Here is a 19,327-nt window from a genome sequence, read left to right on the forward strand (position 1 = left end):
GCTTGCAGAAGTATCTCGGCCCCAAAGCCTGTGTTCAGCCATCCTTTCAGGGGTAAAGGTGGTCTGATTGGCGACGTGCTCCCCAGAGAGTCTCTACGGTTATAAAAGAGGCTCAACTCAAGAGACTTTGAGGCTGTCTCTAATTTACACACCTGAACCAGTCCCGGCCCTAATTCCAGCCAAAACGTTTCATAAATAGTACAGCAAAAGGCACTGAGTCATGGTGACCTTTATTCTTAGCCTCACGTCCTTGCTCAACCGACGAGAACACACCTCCATAGTCCTGGAGGAAGCAGCATTGTGCCTGTGGTTCTAACAAGACAGGATAGAGGAACTGGAGAGTTAAGGTTGACGCTAAAATGGAGAGAAGCTACCTTCTGGGGTCTAGCCTTTGTCGCATGATGGTTGAGCTTTAGAAACATCAACACAACCGACCCAGCCAAGGCTGCCTGCAGAGATAGTGCACGTTTTCCTAAAGATATCTCAGTCGAGGCTGAGAAACACATGGGCCTGAAGAGAGAGCCCATCAGTTAAGAGCATGTTCCAAACTCGCAGGGAACCCAAATTCTGTTCTTAGGATCCACTTAAGCAGCTCACAGCTGCCTGTAAATCAGCTCCCGGGAACCTGAGGTCCTCTTCTGGCCTCCAAGGGAATCTGCAAACAATATGCATGCACGTGCATGCGTGTGTGTGCACACACACACAATTGAAACTATTCTTAGTGAGGTCAGGAAGGATATGGCCTCTGGTTTCACGCTGTTATGAATCCACTCTTATCCCTAGACCCAAATGATGTAACTCATAAAACCATCTTGGAACATTATTTACAAAAAGAAAATCAACTAAGAGAAACAAGTGACAGCTAGAGAGTTGGGTCATTCCTAAAGAGCAATGGCTGCTCTTGCAGAGGACCCCAGTTCCAATCCCAGCACCCACGTGGCAGGTCCCAACCATCTATGAGTCCAGTTTGAATGGATCAGACACCCTCTTCTGATCTCTAAGGGTACTGTATGGATATAGCACACGCACATAGGTGGAGGTACATATAAAATAACAAATTAAATCTAAAAAAAATTAAATAAAAGCAAGTACATTCAATCACTATATTATAGCTAATTTTTAAACTTCACTTTATTCTTCATCTTGCTGTAAATTATATCATTTGAACAATGGTGCCCGAAAAGCCACAGAATTGTGTAAAAAGCTCTCTCTAAATGCCCATGTTTAAATCAGAGACAGTGACAGTCACCTTCTCTGTGTAATAAACTCACTGGTTTCCCCCTGTGGTTTAGTAGGGGATCCAGCTTTACCTGAATGGAGGTCTCTGAGTGGGACAGGAACTGCTCAGGCTCTGACTGCAGTATCCAGTGTCCCCACCACAGCTGACAAAGGACAGAGCCCTCCCCACGGGTCCCACAGACTCCAGATGCTGGTGCAATAATTGAGCCTCATGATTTCCCTCTCTGTGAGGTAAAGGTATCCATTCACCTGGAATTCATTCAGAACCTTCAAGAGTCAGAAACATCCTGCAGAAAAAAACATCCTCTCTGGCCCTCTCCAAGGTCCGGATAACATCTACAAAGTCCAGTTGACTGAGAAGATGAGGGCACCCTGGCAATGCCACAACCTCCCTGGGAACAGAGATGGTGGGCAGAGAGGCAAACACTCTCATTTTCCCATTCCTCATGGTTCCCATTCCTTACATATTAAACATGCACCTTGCAGATTCATCAGACAAAACACCAGGGGCTGGGGGATGGCTCATTACCTTAGGGATTCAAGGATCAGAATTTAAATTCTCATCCCTGGGCACTCTGTCTGGAGCCACAGTCATTGCGATGTGGGCTCTGCCAACAGGAAGACATCCGGCTGCCATGTACAGGGCAATACTGCAGCCCCACCCCCTTTCAGTCTCACATTCACTCACTAATCAATAATCATGGGGCTCAGTGCAGAGGCCACTGGCTTGAAGAAGAGCATGAGAACATCGAGTTTGTGATAATTCAGCCTGATCACACGATGTTTCCCTGATGCCAGAGCCATGGTCTCCAGAATACCACCTGGACGCATTCTCTCTCTGATTTAACACCTTAATTGGAAAGGACATAATGGGAGGATAATGGAGAAAGTCCAGGGTAGACCAATTCCTGCCATGTCCCCAGTAGGGAAGTGGTTCCACAGCCACAAACCCTTTCACCCCTCCATCCACTTAAGCCTGTGATTCATGAATGATATTAATAGAAACCAACCAGGCATGGCCATGCCTACAGTGCTATGTCCAGCAACAGATGTCTCCTATAGTGATTGTATTAGAATATCCATAACCCAAGAATGCAGCCCACTCATCAGTGCCAGATCACCTTCACTAACAAGGCTGGTGGTGGAAAAGGCAGCTGGAACTTAGGCTGTGCCTAAGCTGGTCCTGACTGCAATTGATCTGTTTCTTCCAGAGGGGAAACTGAGGAATGTGACTAGATTCAGATGTGGATCTCTCAGCTCTGATATTGATGCCTTTGTTAATCAGTGTCTGAGATGGCCCAGAGACCCTGGGGAATCTGGCTTGGGACAGGAGAGATGCTTTTCATCCTAATTCACCATGGTTCCCCCAAGTGATGACAACATGGTTTGCCTGTTCACTTGATGCTGTCCTGGTCAGTCTGCTGGCTAACAGAGGAGCAGCACCTCTTCCTCTGCATCCAGCAATGTCTATTCAACCCCCTCCAGCCCCAGACCTGCTTCTTTCATTTCCTATGAGCACAATGAATCTTTAAAGAATTTTAGGGCCCCCAAAATGAGGGAAACCATGTGGTATTTGCCCATTTTGCTTGGGATGGGGCCTCCCAATGTAAACCCTTCTCTATTTAAAAGATCAGATACCAAACAGACCCTAACAGCCATATCTCTACTCAGAAGCTCAGGAAAATACTCAAATTTCAGGGAATCTTGAAATCCAGCTATCCACGATGCTTGCTGCTATGACCCATCACATGAACACACACACACACACACACACACACACACACACACACACACACACACACACACAGAGACACTGAAAATCTTGATGCCCTTTCTTCTCCTAGACTAGAAATTGTAGGTAATAATTTCTGCTTTACATGTTCCCAAGGATCCCTGTGCCATGTTCTATCTGACTACTGAAATGACTTGATGCCTTAGAAAACATGACTTACCAGAGTTCCGGTTCTATGTGCGGCGGACAGGGAGTGGGCACAGTGGACAACCTCACTGTCCCCAATTCTATCTGCTTTGGTCCTAGTTTCCTTGTACAAAGTCAGACATTCTAGTGTCTACTCCTCTCCTGGCAACCCATGCCCACAACTGCACCTTTGAAAGTCTTTCTCTTCCTCCAAGGAAAGGACTTCTTGGTATTTGGAAGGCTGAGGCAGGGGAATCATTGCAAGCATGAGGCCAGCCTAGGCTATATAGTGAGACACTGTCTTGAAAGGGGGAGTGGAGGGAGGTAGAAGGGGAAGGGAAAAGGAGCAGAAGGAAGCAGAGGGGTAAGGAGGGATAGAGGGATGGGGTGCTGTAAACATCTATGTCCAATGCTCACCAACACAGATCTAGCTTTCATAAACTCCATAAAGAGTCCCAATATAAGGGTGCACAGTCATTCACCGAACACACACACACACACACACACACACACACACAGTCATCTCATGCAAAGCCTCCATCCAAAGAGAGAGCACACAGCTTAGGCTCAGAGCCTCTAGGTGAATGGCAGTCAGCCTCTGCATTTGGACACTGTGCCCTAGGACTCAGAGGCAACACATCAGAGGACACCTGCACACCATGCTTACCCTGTCACCATTCTCAGTAGCCAAGATGTGGGATCAGCCTGAGCATCCATCAGTAGACCATTGAATATGTCCTGGTACACATACAAATGGAATTTTATCCAGACACAAAAGGCATGGAATTAAGTCTTTGGTAGGAAAACTGGAGTCCACTGCATTAAGCAAAATCAACCAGACACCGAGAAGCAAATACTGTAATTTTTGTCTCGTTTGTGAGTCTTGTAATTCTTTAAAGAATCTTTATGGGTTCTTAACAGATCCAAAAACAAAAAAACAAAAAACAAACAGAAAAACAAAACAAAAAAAAAACAAAAAAACAAAAACAAAACCCAGCTATGTCCATATGTCACGAAGGCAACAAAGGCCTGGAGAAGGAAGGAGACTAGGCAGGGGAGTGGGGGATGGGTGTGAGCAGGAAAGTCAGATACGGTAAAGCACATGACATGGTTAAAGGAAGTTGTCTTGATGCAACCCAGCACTGTGGAAAATAAATAGACATTGATATAAAAAAATGAAGAAGGAAAAAGAAAAATAAAAGGTTACAATTTCAGCGTCAGAGACACTGATGAGGCTGAGGACCGCCACCTACATTCCAAATGCACCAAGAGCCATGGCCCCCTGGCCTGAGATGGCTTAGGAATCATTCCTTTGAAATTTAAAAACACTCGCTCAGTCAAATATGAGCATTCGACATACAGTACAGAAGCCAGGGAGATGGATTCACAACAAAAGCACTTTCCATCGAAGCACAGAGACCTAGGTACAACTCCCCTCCCATAGAAACCCATATAAATGGTGGGAGGGATCAAAGGGGGTGGAAGTGGAGGTTGCCTATAATTAAAGCCTGGGAAGGCAGAGTTAGGGATTCCAGAGAGGAAAGTGGCAAGCAGAACTGGTCATATCAATGAGTCTGGTTTTGACTGAAAGACCTTGCTGTGGAGAATCTGATAGGAAAGCAATGAAAATCTATGACATCATATCACACATACACACATGTCTGCACAATGCACATTCTTTTTTTTTTCCTTAGGGCCTGGGGACCGAACTCATGACCTTGCCCTTCCTAGGAAAGCGCTCTACCACTGAGCCAAATCCCCAACCCAACACAATACACATTCAAACACATGAGTACACATACATATCTCTCACACACAAAGTAAGAGAGAAAGAAAGAGAGAGAGAGAGAGAGAGAGAGAGAGAGAGAGAGAAAGAAGGAAATAAATGGATAGATAAAATACATAAGTAGAAACTGCAATTAGGCTCCATTTATCCGTTTTTGATGTAAAAAGAAAGGGCTGGATCGAAATGCCCTGTTTCGTTCTTTAAGTAACGCTGAAGACCAAATCCAAGACCTTGTGCAGCTAAATGCTCTTCCTGCAGCCCTATTAGACGCTCACTGACCTACCAAAGGGCCGGTGGCCCTCTCAAATCGGAGAGATATAGCTATGCCTAGTTCAGAGGTGGATGCAGGTCTCACGGGTGAGAAGTCATGGAGATACCGTCCCTCTGACTGGCGCTAGAGGGCGCACGTGGCCTGGATCCCCTCCAAGTGTTCTTCAATGTCGGATAGTCCAGGCAGGGCTCTCCAAACCCCCACCCCCCAACCCACCCTAACCCGGAAGGTGTGGACTAGGCATGAAACAGCCTTGCAGCTGTCAAGATGGGGGGACCCTGCCTGCTCCCTCTCCCGCCACCCCAGAGCTGGTGGGAGGGACTGGAGGAAGGTTTTCCTTGTGCACCCTAGAAGAGACCTCAACTCGTTCAGAAGTTTTTCTCCGTGCACTGTGGAAGTCACGTCTTAGATATCTTGATGGTCACTTTTGCTTTGGGATCAATGGTTGGGGGTGGAGATTTGCAGCAGTGTCTCTGAGGATGTCTTAAAGAGTCAGACATACCGAGAGTGAATCTCTCTCTGCCCTGCCCTTTGCTGTGTGGACCTGAACAAAGACATCTCTGAACTTCAGTTCCTTCTAACCCGGAGACAGGATGAGGACCTCTTAACTGTAGGCTTGGGACAAAGACTGTACACCATCCTATACCTGCAGGTGGCTCAGAGAGCACCTGTAGAGACACGAGCCTGCAGCCAACCACGTGCAGCTGCAGTGTGGATTTTTCTTCTCAGGAAAAGAAATGCTTACTTTTCATTGATCCACCTAATGGCTTTGTGTGGCTAATCAGCCTGAACTGCATGCTATTGTTTGTCTGCAGTTAGATCTAACTGTTGATCTAATTACCCAGGTCTAGAATTAGACTCTCACCCGGAGATGGGAGAACTGCTTCAACCATCTCCTCCTTCTAATGGAAACCCTTCTGAGACTGAGAGCGTCCTCCCTGAAGCCTCAAAGTTGCCTTGAGCTAAAATGGCAGGTAGCAAAGGAAATCGTATTTTCCCCCCAAGCCCTAACTAATTACAGGATGTCATCACAGCCCGATTAGTATTTAATCAACAAGGTGATGATTCCTGATCCAGCCAAAAGCTTACCTGCCATTTAAATGGAGCACGATATTGAAATCTTAATTTCATTACCTGCTGGTAATAATCTTAAAATTATAAATCCAAAGTATCACTCGGAATACATTTGCATACGTAAAAGAATCTGTCCTCATTGTTGTCCCACGGCACACATGGCTGTTGGTTTGACTTTCAAACCAGAGCTGAATATCGTTTTATGGAGAGAGAGATGACGGGATTTTTCCCTGCACCGAAGCCTGCTTGGAGAGGGAGAGAAACACATCCACACCATAAAAGGGCATCTGGGCAAGCACAAGTGCCCCGCCTGTCACCTGTGAGATATGAGCCACCTCTGTGTGGTTTACTGATGCTCTCACATTTCTGCTAACAAGTAAGTCGATACAACAAAAGCCACTTCAGAATTCCCAGACATTCAACACTGATTGTCACAGAAGGGGCAGTGGAGACTGTCAGCCTCTGCAGAACTCTCAGGCTGCCAGGGTCTCGATTCCTATATTCTGGCTGTTATATCTCTAGGGCAACGTTCTCCCAGAGGAATAGAGGGTTTGCGGGCTCATCAGCACAGGTGTGTGCACATGCGCAGAAAAGAACCATCTCGGCAGCTGGGAGTCCTGCACCAGTGGAAGGGGAAGTCTCTGGTCCTGCCAAGACTGAACTCCCCAGTGAATGGGATTGTTGGGAAAGGGCAGAATGTGGGGGTGCATCAGGAGAGGAACACCCATATAGAAAGGGAGTGGGAGGTGCTAGGGAGATGTTAGCCTGGACACCAGGAAAGGGAATAACATTTGAAATGTGAATAAGAAATACCCAATTTAATAAAGATGGAATAAAAAAAGACACTCCTTCTGGAAGAGGAGAATGTGTGATTCTTTTCAGAATATGTGGGAAGACTTTGGACACCTGGGAAAATGTGGAATGACCTATAGATCCTTGGAAACATTTGCTGAGTTCCAGAAACTCCTGGAAAAGTGGAAGATCCGAGATCTCTATGGCAAGAGAGGAAGGTTTATGTGAACCTGGAATGTGTGGGGACATTATCTGTCCAAGTTTGTCAGTAGAAGAGTCAGCAGAAGGAGGCCCAGGCACAGTGTGATCTTCATTGAATCTTTCACTGTTCTCTCCAGTAATGTGTTTTGTAGATGTTGCAGGCTCTCTGGATACCAACTCGTCACAGTCCATATGTTCTTCAAACCCAGTAGACATAACCCGGCTTTTTTTATTCACCTTCCCAAGAATCCGCACTAAAGATGAGGCCACTCTTTTTCTAGTAGCAGGATGTAAGCAGATGTTCTGGTATCCCTGGTCCTCAGCATCGAGATGTATTAAAAAATTAACGCACTTGTTTTATATGTTCCCACGACACCTGGTATTCACAATATGTTTCAAAGAATCCAGACTCACCCCTAGTTAAATACTTCTTTAGTTGTATTAATACGTAGCCCGTGGAAACTTATATTTCCAATTACTCCTTCCCATCTGCTCTAGCTTGCTGTCTATTTTATATTTACTTCAGATGTGAACATATATTGCTATTATTTCATGTTACAGAGCAATCATGACTGAAAATGTTAATTATTGTCCTGTTTTAATTACTCTGTTCCTCATGCACTGAGTTCTGTGTATGGATATGAATTTCTGACACTTTATTTCGTCTCCTTAAATGAATCTTCTGTAACATTCTTTTTCAAAAGTCTACTTTTTAATTTTTAAATATCTCTGTAAGTGTACGTGTATATGTGTGTGTGTGTCTGTGTGTGTGTGTGCGTGTGTATACACATATGAGCATGATGTCCACGAAAGCCAGCAGGGGGCGGTAGATCCCCTGGAGCTGAAAGAACAAGTCGTTGTGGGTCACAGGACACGGGAGCCTGAATCCAAACTCAGATCTTCTGTAAAAGCAGTTTGCATTCTTAATTACTATGTCGTCTCTGTGGCACCCTTTTAACATTTCTTAAATTAGTCCACTGGGTTAGCAATTCCATTAGATCTTGTGTGGGAAAAAAAATTAAAAGTTTTATCTTTAATAGGCACTTTTTTTCTTCTGAGCACAGAATTGGAACTTTAGAGTTATTTATTTCGGAAGTGAACTTGTGCCATCCTGCCTGTTTTGCAGTGGGCGTGATTTCCAGTCTAACCACAACTGTACCTTCTGTTTTGATTCTCTGTTCTTTCCTTGTTTTATTTTTTTTCTTTCATGCTTTTCCACTACCAAGTTCTTTATTATATAAATACATGATCATATTAATTATGTATCTCTCCCAGCTCAGCTTTTAACTCTCATGAGCACTGAAGGCTGTGTCTGGCTGTACTCTGTGTTCAGCACCTGGGACAGCTCCCAGGTGTCAGCAACATTAAGTGTTTGTTAAAAAATGGGCTTTTTATTCTTATTTTACAGATGAGATGCCTCAGGCAGAGAAAGGTTATGGTAACGGAACACACTGGGGTTCCTAACGTGGTTTCTGAGAGACTTAATGAGTTGAAGACAGAACAGGAGAGACTAGGTTTCTTAGGGTTGTTCATACGAGGTCTCAGCCACAGAGGATGAAAAGTAACACGTTCAGTATGGCGAGAACAGCTCAGACTTAGGTCACTGCAACTCAGCGTGGATCCACTCACATCAGCCCCTCCCTGGATGTGTGGCTTGCCTGGAAGAGTGTTAAGACAATTGCACATTGAATCCTGTTCTGACATGCAAGCATAAATGTTGAGGACAAATAATCTTTCTATGATTATGGCTATAAAATTTTATTTTTCTTGTGTTTATTATATTTTATTGTATTTATTGTATTTTGTTGCACTTTATGTTTGAGACAAGATCTTACAACGTAGCTTTTGCTTGCTTGGAACTTGTTTTCTAGACCAGGCTGATTAGAAGAGAATCTTTAATTTTAGTCCTGTTTTAATTACGCTGTTCCTCATGCACTGATTTCTGTGTATGAATATCAATTTCTGACTCATTATTTTGTCTCCTTAAATGTTTCTTCTGTAACATTCTTTTTCAAAGTCTACTTTTTAATTTTTAATTATCTCTGTGCGTGTACGTGTGTGTGTGTGTGTGTGTGTGTGTGTGTGTGTGTGTGTGTGTATACACATATGAGCACGATGTCCAAGAAAGCCAGTAGGGGCGATAGAGCCCCTGGTGCTGAAATAACAAGTGGTTTGGGTCACAGGACACGGGAGCCTGAATCCAAACTCAGATCTTCTATAAAAGCAGTTTGCATTCTTAATTACTATGTCATCTCTGTGGCACCCTTTTAACATTTCTTCAATTAGTCCACTGGGTTAGCAATTCCATTAGATGTTGTCTGGGAAAAACCAAAACTTTTTAAAAGTTTTATCTTTAATAGGCACTTTTTTTCTTCTGAGTACATAATTGGAACTTTAGAGTCATTTATTTCAGAAGTGAACTTGTGCCATCCTGCCTGTTTTGCAGTGGGCGTGATTTCCAGTCTAACCACAACTGTACTTTCTGCTTTGATTCTCTGTTCTTTTCCTTGTATTATTTTTTTTATTCAAGCTTTTTCCACTACCAAGGTCTTTAATGTATAATATATATTCATATTAATTATGTATCTCTCCCAGCTCAGCTTTTAACTCTCATGAGCAGTGAAGGCTGTGTCTGGCTGTATTCTGTGTTCAGGACATAGGAATGCTACTGGGTATCAGCAACATTAAGTGATTGTTAAACAAAGGGACTTTTTATTCTTATTTTACAGATGAGATGCCTCAGGCAGAGAAATGTTAAGATAATGGAACACACTGGGATTCCTAATGTGGTTTCTGAGAGACTTAATGAGGTGAAGACAGACAGGAGAGGCTAGGTTTTTAGGGTTGTTCATACAAGGTCTTAGCCACAGAGGATGAAAGGTAACATGTTCAGTATGGCGAGAACAGCTCAGATTTAGGTTACTGCCACTCAGTGTGGATCTGCTCACATCAGCCCCTCCCTGGATGTGTGGCTTGCCTGGAAGAGTGTTAAGACAATTGTACATTGAATCCTGTTCTGACATGCAAGCATAAATGTTAAGGACAAATAATCTTTCTATGATAATACCTATAAAATTTTATTTTTCTTGTGTTTATTATATTTTATTTTATGTATTGTATTTTGTTGCAATTTATGTTTGAGACAGGATCTTACAATGTAGCTTTTCCTGGCCTGGAACTTGTTTTGGAGGCCAGGCCGATTAGAAGGTTATCTTTTAAAAACATTCTTAGGAGCAAGGAAAAGCTAGCCTGGTTATTGCCCTGCCTTGATGGACCTTGCCCCAGGGACCCATGTTAATACATTAATGTATGGAAAATACTGATTAACTGTTTTTTTTATCCTCCTCTATGACTCTCCCTGGAAGGAGCCAAAAGAAAGCTCACATCACCATACAGCCAGGTAGAAGCAAGGACTGAACTTGAAATCTTGAAAGAAGAGAGTAGGGAAAATAGCTTGTATCCTGAATCCATGTGTGTATTCCAGGAAGCATAAACTAGCCTATAGTGATAAAGGCATCATCATGGTTTAAATAGGCTTGACCCAGACTTTTCCCAACCCTGACAACCTAAGTTTGATATCCAGGACTCACATGGTGGAAGGAGAGTGCTGACCGTCACAAGTTGTCCTTTGACCTCCGTGTGTGTATGAGTGTGTGTGTGTGTGTGTGTGTGTGTGTGTGTGTGTGTGTGTGTGTGCGAGTTTACAGATTAAGAATGGACAATTTACTTGATAAATACCAGGCACCGAAGTTAAATCAGGAACAGATGAACCAGTTAAACAACCCCATAACTCCTAAGGAAATAGAAGCAGTCATAAAAGGTCTCCCAACCAAAAAGAGCCCAGGTCCAGACAGGTTTTGTGCAGAATTCTATCAGACCTCCATAGAAGACCTCATACCAATACTATCCAAACTATTCCACAAAATTGAAACAGAGGGAGCACTACCAAATTCCTACTATGAAGTCCCAATTACACTTATACCTAAAACGCACAAAGAAACAAGAAAGAAAGAGAACTGCAGACCGATTTCCGTTATGAATATCGACGCAAAAATACTCAATACAATTCTGGCAAACCGAATTCAAGAGCACATAAAAACAGTCATCCACCATGATCAAGTAGGCTTCATCCCAGGCATGCAGGGATGGCTTAATATACGGAAAACCATCAACATGATCAATTATATAAACAAACTGAAAGAACAAAACCACATGATCATTTCAATAGATGCTGAGGAAGCATTTGACAAAATTCAACACCCCTTCATGTTAAAAGTACTGGAAAGATCAGGAATTCAAGGCCTATACTTAAACATTGTAAAAGCCATATACAGCAAACCAGTTGCTAACATTAAACTGAATGGAGAGAAACTTGAAGCAATCCCACTAAAATCATGGACTAAACAAGGCTGCCCACACTCTCACTACTTATTCAATATAGTTCTTAAAGTTCTAGCCAGAGCAATCAATCAAAATGAAATCCAGGGGATACAGATTGGTAAAGAAGAAGTCAAAATATCACTATTTGCAGATGATACGATAGTATATTTAAGTGAACCCAAAAGTTCCACCAGAGAACTACTAAAGTTGATAAACAACTTCAGCAAATTGGCTGGGTAAAAATTTAACTCAAATAAATCAGTAGCCTTCCTCAACACAAAAGAGAAACAACCCGAAAAGATATTAGGGAAACAACACCCTTCAAAATAGACCCAAACAATATAAAGTACCTCGGTGTGATTGTAACAAAGGAAGTAAAACATCTGTACAATAAGAATTTCAAGGCTCTGAAAAAAGAAATTTAAGAAGACTTCACAAGATGGAAAGATCTCCCATGGTCATGGATTGGCAGGATTAATATAGTAAAAATGGCCATTTTACCAAAAGCGATCTAGAGATTCAATGCAATCCCCATCAAAATACCAATCCAATTCTGGAAAGAATTGGACAGAACAATTTGCAAATTCACCTGGAATAACAAAAAACCCACGATAGCGAAAAGTATTCTCAACAATAAAAGGACTTCAGGAGGAATCATTATTCATGAACTCAAGCAATATTACAGAACAATACTGATAAAAACTTCATGGTATTGGTACAGAGATAGACAGATAGACCAATGGAACAGAATTGAAGACCCAGAAATAAACCCACACTCCTATGGGCACCTGATTTTTGACAAAGGAGCCAAAACCATTCAATGGAAAAAATATAGCATTTTCAGCAAATGGTGCTGGTTCAACTGGAGGTCAACATGTAGAAGAATGCAGATCGATCCATGCTTATCACCCTGTACAAAGCTTAAGTCCAAGTGGATCAAGGACCTCCACATCAAACCAGATACACTCAAACCAATAGAAGAAAAACTAGGGCAGCATCTGGAAAACATGAGCACTAGAAAAAATTTTCTGAAGAAAACATCAATGGCTTATGCTCTAAGATCAAGAGTTGACAAATGGGATCTCATAAAACTGCAAAGCTTCTGTAAGGCAAAGGACACTGTGGTTAGGAGAAAATGGCATCCAACAGATTGGGAAAGATCTTTACAATCGTACAACATATAGATTTCTTATATCCAAAATAAACATAGAACTCAAGAAGTTAGATCTCAGGGAGACAAATATTCCTATTAAAAAATGAGGTTCAGAACTAAACAAAAAATTCACTGCTGAGGAATGCCAAATGGCTGAGAAACACCTAAATAAATGTTCAACATCTTTAGTCATAAGGGAAATGCAAATCAAAACAACCTTGAGATGTCACCTCACACCAGTGAGAATGGCTAAGATCAAAAATTCAGGTGACAGCAGATGCTGGCGAGGATGTGGAGAAAGAGGAACACTCCTCCATAGTTGGTGGGATTGCAAACTGGTAAAACTTTTCTGGAAATCAGATTGGAGGTTCCACCAAAAATTGGACATTGAACTACCTGATGATCCAGCTATACCTCTCTTGGGCATATACCCACATGATGCCCCAACATATAAGAAAGACACGTGCTCAACTATTTTCATAGCAGCCTTATTTATAATAGCCAGAAGCTGGAAAGAACCCAGATGCCCTTCAAAAGAGGAATGGATACAGAAAATGTGGTACATGTACATCATGGGATATTACTCAGCTATCAAAAACAATGTCTTTGTGAAATTCATAGACAAATGGTTGTTACTGGAAAATATCCCCCAGAGTGAGTTAACACAACTACAGAAAAACACACATGGTATGCACTCATCGATAAGTGACTATTAGCCCAAATGCTTGAATTACCCTAGATGCATAGAACACATTAAACTCAAGACGGATGATCAAAATGTGAATGCTTCACTCCTTCTTTAAAAGGGGGAACAAGAATAACCTTGGCAGGGAATAGAGAATCAAAGATTAAAACAGAGACAGAAGGAACACCCATTCAGAGCCTGCCCCACATGTGGCCCATACATATACAGCCACCCAATTAGACAAGATGGATGAAGCAAAGAAATGCAGGCCGACTGGAGACAGATGTAGATCGTTCCTGAGAGACACAGCCAGAATACAGCAAATACAGAGGCGAATGCCAGCAGCAAACCACTGAACTGAGAATTGCATGCCCGTTGAAGGAATCAGAGAAAGAACTGGAAGTGCGTGAAGGGGCTTGAAGAGACCACTTATGAACAAAAATGCCAAGCAACTAGAGCTTCCAGGGACTAAGCCACTACCTAAAGACTGTACATGGACTGACCATGGACTTTGACCTCATAGGTAGCAAGGATTATCCTAGTAAGATCACCAGTTGAAGGGGAAGTCCTTGATCCTGCTAAGACTGAACCCCAGTGAAGGTGATTGTTGGGAGGGGGCGTTAATGGGGGGGATGGTGAGGGAAACACCCATATAGAAAGGTAGGGGGAATGGTTAAGGGATGTTGGCTGAGAAACCGGGAAAGGGAATAACAATCTAAATGTAAATGAGAAATACCCAAGTTAATAAAGAAAAAAAAAGGAAAAAAATTCTAACAGAATTATACATATCATTCATTCTGCACTCGAGGTTTAATGAATATCAGTGGGATCAGGTTATGGGGTGTTTTCTTTCTGATGAATGTGTCTGCAAGTATGGTAAAACAAAAGTCTTTACCATGTCCTTATTTAAATAAAATAAATTAGTAGTCTACTAAGAGAGATTTTTACAGAGTTTGGCAGTAATAAAGAGGGTCTAACTTCAGCACTGAGCCAAAGTGATAGAGGGAGAGGATAATGGAAAGTGATGGGTATTCAAAAAAATATTGGAGAGAATTGACTTTGTCAGTTGTCAGCTGGTTTTTGAAATTACATTGGGAGAACAATGAAATGGAGATGGGGTATTGAAGGAGAAACTTTAATGAATCAACTTAACAAAGTTTTGGAAATAATTCATCACAAGTATATATTGATGATGGAGAAATATATCACACCTACAATATTCTTAATGTTCTAGAAATTTTCAAATAAAAAAGATGGAGATCATCTAGAATCTTTCCACAAACTGAACAATGATGATTTGCATCCTTACTCTCTTCTTACAAAGAAAATATTTATGGAATTTGTTTTGAGAAGGATTCATTTCCCAACAAAGAAGACTCACTGAGATTCAGGCTTAGGCTAAGATGATGTTCGTTTGCATTTGTTCCACTACGCATTCAGACATAGTTACTGTGTTTCCAACACTCTAAAAATGTGGGCTTGATTAGACTAGGTACACTGTTAAGTGAGGACAGTTTCTCATCTGTGACATAGACGAGGTACACTGATAATTGAGGACACTTTCTGTTCTGTGACATACAATAGATACAATGATAATTGAAGGACATTTTCTGATCTGTGATATAGACTATGGACACTGATAATTTGAGGACATTTTCTGATCTGTGACATAGACTATATACACTGATAATTGAGGACATTTTCTCATCTGTGACATAAACTTGAGAAACTGATAATTGGAGGAAATTTTTTTGATCTGTGACACACTGTTCTTATGTCTCTTGCCAGAGTATGTCCTGTGCAATGGGAACCTCACTCACTTATTTTTCTTCATTTCAGGAAGGCAGTTGCCCTATGATGTTTACACATTGCACCTCCTCTGACTTGTGATATGCAGTGAGCCATTTCCAAAGAGTGTCATTGTGAATTGAGTTGACAAGCAATCACCTTCTGCTACAGTAAACCATTCCTCATCTAGCCTGTCTCCTCAGCTCTTCCAATGCACTTCGGAGTTAGGAATTTATTTATATACAGATGGCCAGCACTGTAACTACATTTCAGGACTTTCTTTATTCTGTCATTAGACTCTGGACAAGATTTTAGATTTATAAGTTATGTTTCAGTCTATGTCTCAGAAAGTCTTTTATATCAACTATTACATCAGGAACTTCCAAATCTACCCCTAAAAAATGCATTGGTTCAAGGAACTTAATGAGCCTTTTATTATTTTGATCATTCGTACAAAGAATTTCTGTTCCTTCTAACTGAAACAGACATGAATTGCACTATTATTGTGTAGCCTCAGTGTCCCCTACTACATTGCACCTGGACAGAGCATTCACAATAGTCCAGTTCTGTAACAATTCACAATGTTGCATGTCCAAATACAAAAGAATCCCCATCCTCTCTCCTTGAGTTTCTCACTGTAAAACATTCTGTTCTATTCTTCAAATCAAAATTTATTATAGGCCACATATTTACTGAAGTTATCTTGAATATTTCAGCATTTTAAAATATAACCCTTATAGCAAAGAAACAGAAGGGCAGGGGATGTTACCATTTGGTAATTAAAAAAACAACAAACTTAATAATATACATAATGAAAAACGGGACATAACCATTTCTAACCATGCAACTAAGCTCTGATATGTCTTGAAATGATCACCACTATTTTTATATCAAATATTTATTTTTATTTATTTCTCAATATTTTATGCCACATTTTAATTTCTGATTATGTGGAATCAGAAAAAGAATGTATTATTCTTTAACTCCAAGGAAATAAAATGACTTACCTTCTGATACATAATCCTGAATATTCTACATTTTCATGAGAAATAAAATAGCGTATAGGTAAAATTATTGTGTCTGTATATAGATTAGAAATTAAGTCTGTTATAAATATAAAGTTGGGACAAGAACTTACCTTACTGTGAAAGGCAAACTAAGCTTGAGTATCTCCTCTGAACAAAGATGCATCATCATCCTTTCTCATGTGTAGGTCTGATTAATAGACACCATTGCTAGATTTTTCATGTAATGACATGAAAAAAAGTGAAATTAGTGTCTCCAATTAATATTGTATTTTAATATAACTATGTAGACATCCTGGAAAAATATACTGATACATTTAAACTTCATATCATTTCTTTAGTGGTAAATTAATTTGCTTTTAAAAGAAATTTTGGAAGGGAGTTCAAAATGGATTTAAGATAAGAGTAACTCTTCCTGGTTGCTGCCGCTGCAGAGAGCCCCTGGGCAGCACCCCACGAGCGAACTTGAGCCTCGAGACCACAGTTAAGACCAAATTTTCTGCTGCAAGAAAGCTGCCTGGTGAGCTTGGGACACACGGAAGCAGAATTTCTCTAGAACCGGGCACGTTCTGTGTTTACCGGAAGTCCCACACCCGCGGATCCCGGCCCGCAGCAGCTCTCTGCTCCCAGACCCGGTGAGAGAGAGACCCAACCGCCTGGTCAGGTGGGCACTCCTGAGGCTGCAGAGCGGAAGAGACCACCAACACTGCTCACGCCTGCCCACATCCCTGGCCCAAGAGGAAACTGTATAAGGCCTCTGGGCTCCCGTGGGGGAGGGCCCAGGAGCGGCAGGACCCCTGTGCCTAAGACACCACCAGAACCAGAAGGAAACAGACCGGATAAACAGTTCTCTGCACCCAAATCCCGTGGGAGGGAGAGCTGAACCTTCAGAGAGGCAGACAAGCCTGGGAAACCAGAAGAGACTGCTCCCTGCACACACATCTCGGACACCAGAGGAAAAAGCCAAAGACCATCTGGAACCCTGGTGCACTGAAGCTCCCGGAAGGGGCGGCACAGGTCTTCCTGGTTGCTGCCGCTGCAGAGAGCCCCTGGACAGCACCCCACGAGCAAACCTGAGCCTCGGGACCACAGGTAAGGCCAAATTTTCTGCTGCAAGAAAGCTGCCTGGTGAACTCAAGACACAGGCCCACAGGAACAGCTGAAGACCTGTAGAGAGGAAAAACTACACGCCAGAAAGCAGAACACTCTGTCCCCATAACTGACTGAAAGAGAGGAAAACAGGTCTACAGCACTCCTGACACACAGGCTTATAGGACAGTCTAGCCACTGTCAGAAATAGCAGAACAAAGTAACACTAGAGATAATCTGATGGCGAGAGGCAAGCGCAGGAACCCAAGCAACAGAAACCAAGACTACATGCCATCATCGGAGCCCAATTCTCCCACCAAAACAAACATGGAATATCCAAACACACCAGAAAAGCAAGATCTAGTTTCAAAATCATATTTGATCATGATGCTGGAGGACTTCAGGAAAGACCTGAACACACTTAGGGAAGCACAGGAAAACATTAATAAACAAGTAAAAGCCTACAGAGAGGAATCGCAAAAATCCCTGAAAGAATTCCAGGAAAACACAATCAAACAGTTGAAGGAATTAAAAATGGAAATAGAAGCAATCAAGAAAGAACACATGGAAACAACCCTGGATATAGAAAACCAAAAGAAGAGACAAGGAGCTGTAGATACAAGCTTCACCAACAGAATACAAGAGATGGAAGAGAGAATCTCAGGAGCAGAAGATTCCATAGAAATCATTGACTCAACTGTCAAAGATAATGTAAAGCGGAAAAAGCTACTGGTCCAAAACATACAGGAAATCCAGGACTCAATGAGAAGATCAAACCTAAGGATAATAGGTATAGAAGAGAGTGAAGACTCCCAGCTCAAAGGACCAGTAAATATTTTCAACAAAATCATAGAAGAAAACTTCCCTAACCTAAAAAAAGAGATACCCATAGACATACAGGAAGCCTACAGAACTCCAAATAGATTGGACCAGAAAAGAAACACCTCCCGTCACATAATTGTCAAAACACCAAACGCACAAAATAAAGAAAGAATATTAAAAGCAGTAAGGGAAAAAGGTCAAGTAACATATAAAGGGAGACCTATCAGAATCACACCAGACTTCTCGCCAGAAACTAGGAAGGCCAGAAGATCCTGGACTGATGTTATACAGACCCTAAGAGAACACAAATGCCAGCCCAGATTACTGTATCCAGCAAAACTCTCAATTAACATTGATGGAGAAACCAAGATATTCCATGACAAAACCAAATTTACACAATATCTTTCTACAAATCCAGCACTACAAAGGATAATAAATGGTAAAGCCCAACATAAGGAGGCAAGCTATACCCTAGAAGAAGCAAGAAACTAATCGTCTTGGCAACAAAACAAAGAGAATGAAAGCACACAAACATAACCTCACACCAAATATGAATATAACGGGAAGCAATAATCACTATTCCTTAATATCTCTCAATATCAATGGCCTCAACTCCCCAATAAAAAGACATAGATTAACAAACTGGATATGCAACGAGGACCCTGCATTCTGCTGCCTACAGGAAACACACCTCAGAGACAAAGACAGACACTACCTCAGAGTGAAAGGCTGGAAAACAACTTTCCAAGCAAATGGTCAGAAGAAGCAAGCTGGAGTAGCCATTCTAATATCAAATAAAATCAATTTCCAACTAAAAGTCATCAAAAAAGATAAGGAAGGACACTTCATATTCATCAAAGGAAAAATCAACCAAGATGAACTCTCAATCCTAAATATCTATGCCCCAAATACAAGGGCACCTACATATGTAAAAGAAACCTTGCTAAAGCTCAAAACACACATTGCACCTCACACAATAATAGTGGGAGATTTCAACACCCCACTCTCATCAATGGACAGATCATGGAAACAGAAATTAAACAGTGATGTAGACAGACTAAGAGAAGTCATGAGCCAAATGGACTTAACGGATATTTATAGAAC

This window comes from Rattus norvegicus, chromosome 3 (genome assembly GCF_036323735.1).
Source record: "Rattus norvegicus strain BN/NHsdMcwi chromosome 3, GRCr8, whole genome shotgun sequence".
NCBI lineage: Eukaryota > Metazoa > Chordata > Mammalia > Rodentia > Muridae > Rattus > Rattus norvegicus.